General features: G+C 47.1%; 1 pseudogene; it reads right to left on the reverse strand.

The window, feature by feature from the left end:
• Window positions 1–11,868: 11,868 nt before the first annotated feature.
• LOC117874013 lies at window positions 11,869–11,959 on the reverse strand (annotated as a pseudogene).
• Window positions 11,960–13,930: the final 1,971 nt, after the last annotated feature.

Genomic DNA, 13,930 nt, shown 5'->3' on the forward strand with positions numbered 1-13,930 from the left:
TGGCTTTGCACCTTTCCTGAACTCCCTGGGAGGGGCATCTCACTCCCTATTGGTTGCCAGGCAGACTCTGAGTTTGCCTTGGCTCCCCCTCCCTAACAGGGACAGTGCGCCTCTCCCTGAGCTGCCAGCAGACAAAGCCCCAGGAATCTAGGTCATCTCCCCAGGGGTTACATAAGATAAAAGGTTTTTTGATTAAAATGAGAATTTTTTGTGGAAAAATTTTATGTTGGTCAAAATTTTCCAGTTTTTCAACCATTCTCTTTTTCCACCTTCCACCCTCCCCCACCCCAAAATGTTTTTTTTACCATTCCTCCTCTTCCACTGTCGGGAGATGGAGGAATATGAAAAACATGCAGTTTTCCAAAAAAAAATTGTTTCATCAAAAAAGGATAAATGCAACAACAACAAAAAACTAATGAAACGAAATATTTTTCGGTTTGTTCAAGATGTTTTGTGGGAAATATAGAGCAGGTTTTGGACCAGCTCTACTTGTTACGGTTCTATAATTACACACCAGTGCCTGGGAAGTAGGGCATGAAGGGCAGCTGGGGTCTTAGAATAGTTCTATACAAACAGATCTCTATGCAGCAGGATTTTGTGGGATGGGTGGTCAAATTCTCCATTGGAACAACACAAAGCTGAAGAAGCCATATGGCATCTTGTTTTTGTTTCAGGTGGCATCGGTTCTGCTTCGAGGATTCATCTCATTTGGTGCCACCTTGCTAAGAAAGAAATCAGACAGTTCATCTCACTGGCACTTATCTAATTAGATTGTGCAAAAATGCTCGTCTCCTGCAGGAAAAATGAAGATGGCCTGGGGATGAGGGAGATCCATCCTAGCCTTTGTGTGTCCCTTAGCCTGACTGAAGTCATTTTGCCACTAGTGTGTGAGGAGGAATACATGGGGGGGAGGGATGAATATTGCTCCCAGCAAACAAGCTCAGTTTTTGAGATTTAGCTCCGCTGCTTCCCATTTATCACTGGTACGTGACTGTCACTGCAAGGGCTAACGTCAGCTAGAAAAACAGCTGCCTTTAAAACAAGGACAGCTGAGTATGCTGGGTAGTTCTCAAATTAAACAGTAATGAGACATGGGATGGGGGGAAGGATAGCTTTAGTCCTGGGCACACTAGTTTAGGTCTAGGGCGTGGGTCCCCCAGGCTAGAAAATACAGGCCAGATTTTCAGAGATACCCTCTGGTTAGGTTCTCCAATGGGTGTCGTTCAGCTCGTTGGAAAATGTGGCCCGGTATCTGGAGACTGGGACAGCACAAAATGCCTGAGATGTTTCTTCTACCAGCAGGACAGCAGCCAGGCAGCATGGCTTCCAAAGTGGTTGGGTTGGTCAGAGAGGGGGTATGGCCCTGCTTTCCAGTGGAGTATGCTGATCAAGCACATTCCACTGGTGCTCCCCCAGAGAGCAACTTATAGCAAGCACCACCACAAGGTTGCAGCAAGGGGCAGCTGCCTTCCCTCATAAATTGACATTGGCACGATGTATCTTGGTGAAAACTGCCACTCTTGCTAACATCCCTGTGCGAATTACACTGCCTCTAATGAGAGTGGGTTTGTTCTTTGAGTCTAATCATAATGACAGTGCCTCTTGATTGACAGAAGATGGAAAGTGTCTGTCCAGCAGAGGCCAGAGGTTTAAAGGGCAAGGCCAAGATACTATGCCACTTGCTGCAGCTGAATCTCACTCACGTGTTCTGCAGTGTGGCGAGACAGTGAATCTGTTGCTCTGGCATCTTCAGGAGAATCTTAGAGATATCTTTCTGAAAATTGCACAGATGGACAAACACCTCTTACATGAAATCATAGAATTGTAGAAGATTAGGGTTGGAAGAGACCTCAGGAGGTCATCTAGTCCTGCCCCCTGCTCAAAGCAGGATCAACCCCAACTAAATCATCCCAGCCAGGGCTTTGTCAAGCCTGGCCTTAAAAACCTCTCAGGATGGAGATTCCACCACTTCCCTAGGTAACCCATTCCAGTGCTTCACTACCCTCCTAGTAAAATAGTTTCTTCTAATATCCAACCTAGACCTCCCCCACTGCAACTTGAGATCATTGTTCCTTGTTCTGTCATCTGCCATGGCTGAGAACAGCCTAACTCCATACCCTTCAGGTAGCTGAAGGCTGCTATCAAATCCCCTCTCACTCTTCTCGTCTGTAGACTAAATAAGCCCAGTTCCCTCAGCCTCTCCTCATAAGTCATGTGCCCCAGCCCCCTAATCGTTTTCGTTGCCGTCCGCTGGACTCTCTCCAATTTGTTCACATCATTTCTGTAGTGGGGGGGCCCAAACCTGGATGCAATACTCCAGATGTGGCCTCACCAGTGCCGAATAGAGGGGAATAATCACTTCCTTCAATCTGCTGGCAATGCTTCTACTAATGCAGCCCAGCCCAATATGCCATTAGCCTTCTTGATAACAAGGGCACACTGTTGACTCACATCCAGCTTCTCATCCACTGTAATCTCCAGGTCCTTTTTTGCAGAACTGCCACTTAGCCAGTCGGTCCCCAGCCTGTAACAGTGCATGGGATTTTTCCGTCCTAAGTGCAGGACTCTGCACTTGTCCTTGTTGAACCTCATCAGATTTCTTTTGGCCCAATCTGTCTAGGTCATTCTGGACCCTATTCCTACCCTCCAGCATATCTACCTCTCCCCACAGCTTAGTGTCATCTGCTAACTTGCTGAGGCTGCAATGCATCCCATCATCCAGATCATTAATGAAGATAGTGAACAAAACCGGCTCCAGGACCGACCCCTGGGGCACTTCGCTTGATACCGGCTGCCAACTAGACATCGAGCCGTTGATCACTACCCGTTGAGCGTGATGATCTAGCCAGCTTTCTATCCACCTTATAGTCCATTCATCCAATCCATACTTTTTTAACTTGCTGGCAAGAATAATGTGGGAAACCATATCAAAAGCTTTGCTAAAGTCAAGATATATCATGTCCACCGTTTTCCCTATATCCACAGAGCCAATTATCTCATCCTAGAAGGCAGTCAGGTTGGTCAGGCCTGAATTGCCCTTGGTGAATCCATGTTGACTTTTCCTGATCACCTTCCTCTCCTCCAAGTGCTTCAAAATGGATTCCTTGAGGACCTGCTCCATGATTTTTCCAGGGACTGAGGTGGGGCTGACCTGTCAGTAGTTCCCCGGATACCCCTTCTTCCCTTTTTTAAAGATGGGCACTATATTTGCCTTTTTCCAATTGTCCCGGACCTCCCCGGATCACCACGAGTTTTCAAAGATAATGGTCAGTGGATCTGCAATTACATCAGCCAACTCCCTCAGCACCCTGGGATGCATTAGATCCGGCCTCATGGACTTGTGCATGTCCAGCTTTTCTAAATAGTCCTTAACCTGTTCTTTCACCACTGAGGGCTGCTCAGCTCCTCCCCATACTGTGCTGCCCAGTGCAGCAGTCTGGGAGCTGATCTTGTCTGTGAAGACCAAGGCAAAAAAAGCATTGAGTACTTCATTGCATTGAGTACTTTTTCCACATCATCTGTTACTAGGTTGCCTCCTCCATTCAGTAAGGGTCCCACACTTTCCCTGACATTCTTGTTGCTAACGTACCTGGAGAAACCCTTCTTGTTACCCTTCACATGCCTTGCTAACTCCAACTCCAGTTGTGCTTTGGCCTTCCTGATTACAACCCTGCTTGTTCAAGCAATATTTTTATACTCTTCCCTAGGCATCTGTCCAAGTTTCCACTTCTTGTAAGCTTCCTTTTTGTGTTTAAGCTCACCGACGATTTCTCTGTTAAGCCAAGCTGGTCGCCTGCCATATTTGCTATTCTTTCTACAGGATGGTTTGTTCATGCGCCCTTAATAAGGCTTCTTTAAAATACAGCCAACTCTCCTGGACTCCTTTCCCCCTCATATTAGCCTCCTGGCCATCAGTTCCCTGAGAGCGTCAAAGTCTAGGATCCGTATTCTACTGCTCTCCTTTCTTCCTTTTGTCAGGATCCTGAACTCAACCATCTTATGGTCATTGCTGCCCAGGTTGCCACACACTTCTGCTTCCCCTACCAATTCTTCCCTGTTTGTGAGCAGCAGGTCAAGAGGAGCACAGCTCCTGGTTGTTTCCCCCAGCACTTGCACCCGGAAATTGTCCCCAATAGTCTCCAAAAAACTTCCTGGATTGTCTGTGCACTGCTGTATTGCTCTCCCAGCAGATGTCCTTTTTCCTTTTTGTTTATGAGTTGATCCTGGGCTGCTAAAGCCATGACTACAGGCTCAGGCCTGACTGTTTGTGCTTGATGTCCTGGCCAAATTTCAGCTCAGTCCCACTACATTCTTTGCTGAAACTTCTGCTGCCTTTTCATTTGGAAATATTGCTCTTCCCTTTTCCATTCATTAAAGAACCTATTGTATGGAGCTACTTGTGCAGAATGCCTGCTGCATTTCTAACCCAGTGGTGGCCCCAGCCATCCCATTAGATAAATGCTATGGAGGGCACTTTGGGATGGAAGGTGCTATAAACTGCAAATGGAAGGTATTAGCATTAGATGTGTTAATTGGGTCATTAAGGTTGAATCTGACCTGATGTCACAGGACAAAGATTTCTGTTTTCATTAAATCATTGTCCATATTTATTGGTGTCACATAAGAAAAAACCATTTAGGGGAGACATGGGTTATGATTAATAATTATGAATAATGATAAGATTGTATGGAGGAAGAGGAACCTAAAATATAAGGTACATGTGAAAAAGATGATTTTAGAAAACACAGTGAGGTGCTCTGACACCATATTTTCCCTGTGGGTGCTCCAGCTTCGGAGCACCCATGGAGTCGGCGCCTATGAACAAGAGGTCAGACTGGATGATCTAATGTTCCCTTCTGACCTAAGAGCTGTGAATCTGTAATCTTGTCTGTGCCCCTTGCTGTCCACCTGTCCCAAATCCTTTGCTTTCTGCTTTAGCCTTTAGCCTCAGGGAGTAAAAACTGAGTATGGATTTCAGGATTTGGTCTATAGGAAATAGTGCTGTGAGCCGGAAGCACCAGTTGTGTAGGGTATAATGGTGAATGTACATCTGACAAATGGATAACGTGGCGCATGAAACGAACACCTGTATAACTGGCTAACTCTAAACTGCATGCCTGAAAACAGTCACAGAGCACTTAAACTGGAGGGATGGCTCCTCAGCTGCTGTAAACAGCATCAGGGATCCACAAGATCTGTGCTATGCCCCAGCTTATAAACACTCTTGGAGGAACCACTTTAGCATGCCAGACCCCCACAAGGAGTCTCCCTCTTTTGCCAGAGTAGGCCACACAGCCTCACGGCCTCCTAGACTGAACCTTTGGGCTGCAGCACTCCTGCTTCACACCGTTAGCTCTGCTTAGCGAGTCAAGCTGAAATATACCCTTTATCAGAGATGTACATTCTTCGGGGATTAATGTCCCCCAGCCAGTATTTGCAGTGACACCAAATCACCTTTTCAAACCAGAGCAGGCTTTGTTAGGCACCTGAAACACAGCATGGGAAGTCCTTAGGTTAGAATAGAGAAATAACGGTTGAAGCGTAGTCCATTTTGGTCAAACCAGAGCAAACCACGAGCCAAGCTGTAGTGGATTCCATCTCAGGCCTCTCAGGCACTGTCTCTCTGACTCCCTCAGTGCATCCCGGGAGAGAGCAGCCAGCTTCCTCCAGAAGCCCACACTTTCCCACTGCTGGTCACGTCTAAGGCCTTTGTTCTCAAGCTGGTGTCTCTGTTCAGCTTCCCTGCTGAGGGGCAGGGTGAGTGTCGGTGTGTGTGGGGGGGGGGGGAGAGGAGGAACCTCCTTCTTCTGTGTCCTTGTTTGCTAGATGTGAATGTTCTGGTCATCGGGACTTTTCATTGTCTCTTTCACATTCTGCATTGATATGGGTCACATTCAGCAGGTCCCAACCAGTTCCTTAGTGATCCTATTCATTGCAGCCCCAACAGCAAGGTGACACCCTCATCTCACATCCTGTGCTTGCCCCCAAGAGCAGGCTTAACCTTTCCTTACCCTCCCCGCCCAGGCTGGGTAACAATGCAAAGGACAGAGGGAAAATGAGGCACACATTGGTGTAGTAAAAGGCTACAGAAAATTCCCATTTTCTAACAAACAGACATAGCTGTATTGACTTCAATGGAGCTATGCTAATTTACACCAGCTGAGGATGTGTCATGTAGTTCTAAAGCAACCAGACTGTATATTGTTATGAATTGAAGTTTTCCCATATCACACAGGAAGTTGAAGATGTTGCAATACGTAAAGCACCAGTGGTTTTCACTTCACATCACAGGTCTAAATGAAGCCCTGTAAATGGATGGGTGTGTTGCTGGGTTTTTTTAGATTGGATTTTAAAGGATTAGAATGAAAGCAATTGGATTGTTGGCTACTGTTGGCGGTTCAGCATCCTTTCTGGATGAATTATTAATGTAATGAAATTTCAAATTAGAGCACACTCATTGGCTCAGTGGGGTGGAAGGGAAATTCTCACTTAGCCTGCCAGGCTCGCTCAGGCTGTAGGTCTCTCGTGTTGGCGGGAGGGCAGGGTTGCTGGATTGAAAGGAACCGATTTTTTTTTTTAAAGGCATCCTCCCCCAGTAGCTTGGTGGCATGTCCCGAGATGGGAAGACCCAAGTTTGGAGCTGGACTTCAGCTTTGTTGTATCCAGGCATGACCCATCGCAACAGCTACTCAGCAGCTTGAGGGGGAATTGAAAAAACCTAGTTCTCAGGAGTTCACATGCAAACCCTCCAATTTCTGCCCCCCAGCTTCCCACATTAAGGAGCATTTTCCCTTTTAGAAAAATTTCCAAGAAAACATGGAGAAGCTTTTCAGATCGTACTCCTGTACATTTCTCAGCTAGCCAAGGCTGCTGCAACTTGTAGGCCAGCACTCTAGGGCTCAAATACATGGCTGACATTGGCTCAATTTGGTGAATTGTTGCAGCTGGATGGCCAATAGTCAGGCAAGAAGCAGCATGCATTGATCTAGCTATTAATCTCAATAAAACTAAGTCCCTGGCCTTTGCCATCCCGCAGCCTCCAACTCTAGATTACAACCAGCTCAGTATTTACCTGTCCAGACAGGATCTCGGGCAGGTGGCGACTGCCAAATACTTGGGAAGCGGCATAGACAGTTCTGGAGGATGTTCAGAAGACATGGACACTTGTGTATTAGCAGCTGAAACCATGTTGCGGGCTCTTCCGTGGCGATATTGTGATATCTAGCTTACCACAAAGTTGTGGATCTATGGAACCATGTTTGCACTCATGTATATACCATGAAACATGGGCACCGAGGAAGGCTGAAGAGTGGTGAATTGAAGTTTTGAATTCTTGTCGTCTTCCTCAGCTGCTCTGTGTTAAGTGGCAGAACAAAATCAGCAATGAGGAGATACTCGTAGTGGAATCCAGCAACTGCCTCGATCAGCACGGGTTCAGATTTGGTGGCTTTCTTGGTATGGACATACTGTTAGGATGACAGACCAATGAATTGTGAAGTGTGTTTACCAAGGAAGGCCGCTACACAGACAGCGATTGAATGGTTGCCAAAAGAATCAGTGGCATGATAAGATCGCCAGTGATGGACAAAGACTGAATATCAAACCAGACCATCATAAGGACCTATATAGAGATTGACCTAGGTAGTGCTTGATCTGCAAGGAAGTTACATCCCTTTGGGACTGGTCTTGATGATGACCACCGAAGGCTTTGTCCGTCTGAGGAAACTATTGCTAAAATTTCATGCCATTGTTAAATCCATTTCAGACCCAGCAGTGGTAGCAATGGTGGGAGTGTTAGTGTAGCCAAGGCTTTGACATTTTAAGTTCTGTCATGTCAAACTGCTTTGAGGAGGTGTCATGAGGTTCGGGTGCCTTACAATGCTTTGCTGCTGTAGCTCCAAGCCAGGGATGCGTATAGCCAGCCGACCAGCATACAGGTCACACCCTGAGTGTCTGTGTGCTAGACAGCCCTGGTTCAGCAGCTCTGAGCCCAGCAGCCTGTCTGCAGCCCCACTCTGGCTTCCACCAGCCTTGGTTACAACTAATAAGGTGACCCCAACACACTCCCAGTCCTGAATTTTCCCAGAATGAAGTGCTCTGCAATGTCCAGCCCTGTCCTGGACAGCTCAGAGGAATAATAAACTCATTTGCTGCTTTAAAGAGACGAAAGTACATTACAGCTTATTATTAACTTAACTGGGGTGAATACACCCTTCCCTGCAAACACAGCTGAGTTGGTTTCTAGTAAAAATAAAACAAATTAGGTTAAGTGATGCCAAGTAAAAGACATAAATGTAGAGATGATTATGAGCAAATAAAAGTGAAAACACGCTTCTAAAATCTATAATTTAATCTGGCAAGATACAGGCTTTGTTCAAGATTGTTTCTCTCACCAGTCCTCCTTCTTCCCAGCCACGGCTAATTTTCCTTCAGTCAGGACCTTCCAAGAAGTATAAGGTGCTGGCTTCCCTTGTCTTCCTAAGTGAAAGATCTTTGCCTAAGCAGGCTTCTCACCTATATTCAGTTCCAGAGACTTCAACTCCCCCCTTGGCTGGAGGGACCCATCTTTCTCAGCTTGCAAGTGCTCTTTTCTCTTGGGCCTGGCTAGTGATGGATGCCAAAATGGCCTTCTGTCTGTGTTTATATCTCTCAAAGTTCAATGACTTTATTTCAAGAGGCAGGATGACTTCATGTTGTTCTTCCCTTGCTGTGGACTTCCCATCCCCTTGCTGATTTCTATGTAAATGGGGCTTCTATTGTTGTTGGTCACATATTGCTTAATCTCATTGGAGACAGACAGCTGCGATGTTCCCTCCTGACTGGGAGGGAACCTATTTCTTTCTTTGGCCACAGACTATAAAGCAAATATTAAGTATCCATATTTCCTCATATAGTGTTAATACCTACATTTCATAATGATACTAATCACCAGTGGGCTTTCATAAAAGACTTCTCTCAATACATTTTTAATAATGCAGTAATACTGTAGACAATCAGTTAATTCCATTGTTTATCACTTGAGATTCAGCTCCCTGTCTTTATAGAACAGTAAATCTTTTCAATGTATTCTCTGAAAAGTAAAACCCAGACCAAGTGTCTCTGTCCTGCTGGGGCATAGACACCATGCAGTCTCCTTCCCCACTCATTAGCTTGATACGTTGGTTTATCTGCTGTGTAAATGTACCTTTATTGTCTCTTCCTGACTGACTGGGCTGCTGGTCAGATAAGCAACAACACATTCCTTTCTCTAGGGCACTCCTGTTTTACCAACTCCTCCTGACAGGCTTGGTTTAAACACACTTTAGTCATAATTCTAGCATATATCCATAACTCTTCATACACACCATGTACAAGAATTGTAATGATCAGTGAATTGATGATACCTCACAAGGCATATTTTATACAACGATTACAACAGTAGGGTGTGAATACAGGGGTGCTTAGAGACACATTTCCCCCTTTACAGAGCTGTCGGCGAGTTAGCCACTGGCTGACCCAGAGGCAGCAGGTTAGAATCCACTGTTCTCCAACATCTCACTATGTTTAATTTTATTTGAATGACCATCCTAAACCCATAGATTAAGGGGCACCTTTTCCCACACTTAACTTCCACACTCCCCTAGTGATTACTGCTCACCCATCTGTGACTCCCAGGGCAATAAAGCCTTTTGTCACCTCTGAAGTTGTTTACTCAGCTCTCTTACCACTTTGGGTCTTCCCTGCTCCTAGAGGTGTTCTCAGCTGGGTCAGTGTCTGTCTGTACTCAGCAGTTTTCGTGGCACATCACCTTCCAACCATGACTCGGTTTCCCTTCCCTTCGAGTCACTGTGCCAGAGTCTTACCGCCCCTAGAAGATCCTGGGCCAAAGCACCTTTTAGCTGTGCCTCAGACACACTCAACACTGACTCAGTTTCCCGGGTGAGGGTTTACTCTCTCAACCACTGAGTCCGGCTATGGCTGGCTTGTATCTGAGCCCTCGGGCTCAATCTTGTTACATCATTACAGAAAATAACACATCAAGGAAAACCACTTCCTACAGTCAGCATCCCAGCATAGCCTTAGTGACCATAAGGTCTCAGGCTTCAGGCACAGTGATGGGGTCCATCGTACCCACATCTGGTCATCTGTTTGCCCCTGATCAGGCACTCTATTATGTTCTTCCTCCTGAGTCCCAAGGGTGTGACTTGTCCCTCCTCCTCTGTCCTGGTCAGCAAACTTCTGTTCTTCCGTTCTGCCTCCTCACTCAGCACCAGCCTCCAGTTCTATCCATCTCTCCTCCACTAGCAGCCGTTTCCACTCCAGTCTCCGCAGCTCTGGACCGCTTGCCATTGCCCCTGCCTCTGCTGGGTCACCTGGGGAACCATCTGCTTGGTCTCCTGCATGCCCTGCAGGAGAAAAAAGGAGCCCCTCTGGTCCCTGCTTTGTCGATAAAAAAAAAAAAAAAAAAAAAACTTTCAGCGAACAACTCTGACAGCGTAGACACAGCCAGAATTACACAGAGCAGATGCCCCATCCTGCCTCATGGCATACAAGTGCAACATGCTCACTGGCTCGGATTGCTTCTGGCCAGCTGCTGACAGAACTCACTGTGCACACAGCTCTTCTAACTGCTTCTTCCTCAGCTGTCCTCTTCCCTCTGTTCTGTTTCCCCTGCCCAGAATAAACAAAGAGGAAATAAAACGGTTCCACTTCGTCGGCTGTTCACAGCCTTTTCACTGGAGAATCCTTTAAAACTATTTTACCACGGCTTGAAGTGTAAACAGAGCAAGCAGCCTCAGGGGCGCCATGTACCACATTTGGGTGAAGTTTGCAGCAGGAGGGGAGATGCTACCCGTCCTCCCCCCGCTGCCCTGCTCCGCTGCCCTCTGCAGCCACCATGCTGCCCCTACCCCCCGCCCCACCGCTATGGAGCCGCTGCTAGCTATACTGCTCAGGACTGGAAGCCTGCCTCTTGATCTGCTGCGCAGAGCCCAGGAAGGGGAGGGGGGGACTGATATCAGGGTGTCCCCCTCCCCCTGCCCATCGTGTCCCGGATGGGCAGAGCATGCCCTTTTCCCCAGCCCCTGCCCAGTGAAGCTACCCCCACTGTGCCAACTAGGGACTGAATGCACAGCCAGCCTTCAAGCAGCAGCAACCCCTCAGACACAGCCCCTCCCAACACCCTGAGCTACCCCCTCTCTGCACACAGCCCCTAGCTACCCCCCTGCTGGCACCCTGAGCTACCCCCTCTCTGCACACAGCCCCTAGCTACCCCCTGCTGGCATCCTGAGGTACCCCCTCTTTGCACACAGCCCCTAGCTACCCCCTCCCTGCACCCTGAGCTACTCCCCTCCCTGCACACAGCCCCTAGCTACTCCCTGCTAGCACCCTGAGCAGTTTTCAGATTTTTTGAGCTGAGCCCCCGCTTTGAGTTATAATTTTAGGTTGTGCCCCCACCCCCATTGTCTGCAAAAATACTAGTGTTTTCAGGTGCCTAAGTAGCCCCTTGAATTATGGTTAAAGTTCCCCCCCGTCCCCCCATCTGAAATGGTGCCCCGGGCACGATGTGGGTAAATCCTGCTGACTCTGCCGCTGCCATGCTTTGGGGTTGAGTTCAGACCAGTGAGAGGTTGGGTCACTGATTGTGTTATAACCTTGAATGCCCCCAAATGCTTCTGCTATGTGTCGCTCCTAGCCTGGGATGCACACACAGCCAGCAGCTAGCGTGTGCTTCATGTTCTGTATGCTGGACAGCTCTGATTCAACCACTTTGAATCCAACAGCCTGCCAGCTGTTATCCCAGACCCCCTTTTGCCTTTACCAGACTTGGTTAATGTTAGCAGGTGACCCCAACGCAACTCCAGTCCCAGACTGCCCAAACCCCTGTGCTTTGCAATACTCAGCCCAGGCCTACCATATTCCAAGGAAATCTTTAGTAAAAGGCGAAAGATTTATACGATCTGAAGAGAAACCAGAGTATATAATACAGTCCATTTGTTCCTTTACAGAGATAAAACCCAAACAACTCACTGCATTCACTGCCAATAAACAACACTTTAATATAAATGCAGCAATGCTGGTTTAGATTAATAGTAAAACAAATGTATTAACAAAAGGAGATAGGATTTGAAGTGAGTTCAAGCATAAGGGATAAAGTTAGAGATGGTTTCAAGCTAAAAAAAGTGAAAACACACACCTAACCATCTCAAACTGAACCTAGCAAGGTGCAGGTGTTGTTGAAGATGGCTTTTCTCACCCATAGTCTTCCAACAATGAGATGGCTTACCCCTCCACCAGGATCTCTTCTAGAAGCCCAACTTGCTGGTTTCTCTGCCTTGGTAGGCAAAAGAGAGAACTTGGGGGGTTCTGCCACTTTCTTTTACAGTCCAGGGAACTTCTGAATTGGATTCTTCTGAAGGTTACCCCTCAAAGTCTGGTTTATTCCCGCTGTGAGGAAGGCGACATGGAGTCTGGTGGTGAACAGCGCCTTGCTGTTTTCTTCCCCTGCTGGTGCTTGCTAAAATGCAAATTGTTCTGTAACCTGCAATCACCTCCCCTTGCTGTCCTGATGGTCCCGTTTACTGCTTATATGGAGAGCGAGGTCAACCCACATTCCTTTGGTTAGGGCAGACCTGTTTACCGACTCCCCCGACACGCCTGGTTTAAACCCACTTTACTCATAATTCCAGCACACATCCATACCTCTGAATACGCACTGCCTACGTACATCATATGAGAATATTAATGATCAGTGAGTTATTTGTTTTCAAGTGACACCTCACAAGGCATATTTTGTACACAAAGTCTTATAATAGCATATAGGGTGCTTAAAATCACAGGAGGGTTAGATGAGTTGGGGCCAAAAATCTCTGTTGACGTAAACTCACAAACTTCAATGGAGCCACACTGATTTTTCACCAACTGTGAATCTAGTCCACGGTGCTTATAAGGCTGGGGGCTGCCCTAGAGCCACGTCTGCCCTAGCGCTCCTCGCACCCCACTGTTGTTAAAGCTGAGGGCGCTGAAACAGGGGCAGCAATGGTGGTAACGTTTTAGACACAGCCTAAGTGCAAAGCGAGTTCTGTTGTTCACTTGCAGGACTCAACTGGGGGATCCTGACCTAGGTCGGTACTTACACAGGTGAGCAGTCCCGTCAAAGCCACTGGTACTACTCGCCTGAGGTGCCCCAGTCAGGTCTTTAATAGCTTGCTCTTCCTCCCAGAGAATGAGCAAAATCAAATCACACTAACAGGGACACCTCATCCAACTCAGGTGGATGACTTTTTATTATGCCCAGCTCCCCCAAACAAAGTGTCCTGCTCCATCTGCACTAATTTAATTGCCCTTCACTTTTCTGCTCCTACCCTGCTTGCTTTTTAGTCCTCTGTGTAGACGGTTCCCCAACCAGCCGTTAACCGCAGCCACTGGACATAAACATCATTACAGCTGTAACGTGGTATGTTACTTGTCCCACAAGGGAACGTGTGTCCTCAAGCGAGAATCGAGAGGCAGGTAGAATTAAGAACAGGAGTACTTGTGGCACCTTAGAGACTAACAAATTTATTAGAGCATAAGCTTTCATGGACTACAGCCCACTTCTTTGGACGAAAGCTTATGCTCTAATAAATTTGTCTGTCTCTAAGGTGCCACAAGTACTCCTGTTCTTTCTGCGGATACAGACTAACACGGCTGCTACTCTGAAACAGGTAGAATTAAGGCCAGCGTCCTATAGCACAGTGTATTTAAATCTGAGACAGGCCAGACTGGGCCATTTCATGCACTTCTTGCTCATGAGGACATGCCATTGTCTGCATGTCACTAAAAGTGTTAGATAAATAGCTACAGCCTTCCTGATGAAGGGCCTGAGCAAGAAAACCTTGCTGCCGTTTCAGTAAAAGGCTCTAAGAGAGGATGGATGGCCTTGTAGTTAAGGCACTGGGCCACAGGAGAT

Source organism: Trachemys scripta, chromosome 2 (assembly GCF_013100865.1).
Source record: "Trachemys scripta elegans isolate TJP31775 chromosome 2, CAS_Tse_1.0, whole genome shotgun sequence".
NCBI classification, from domain to species: domain Eukaryota; kingdom Metazoa; phylum Chordata; order Testudines; family Emydidae; genus Trachemys; species Trachemys scripta.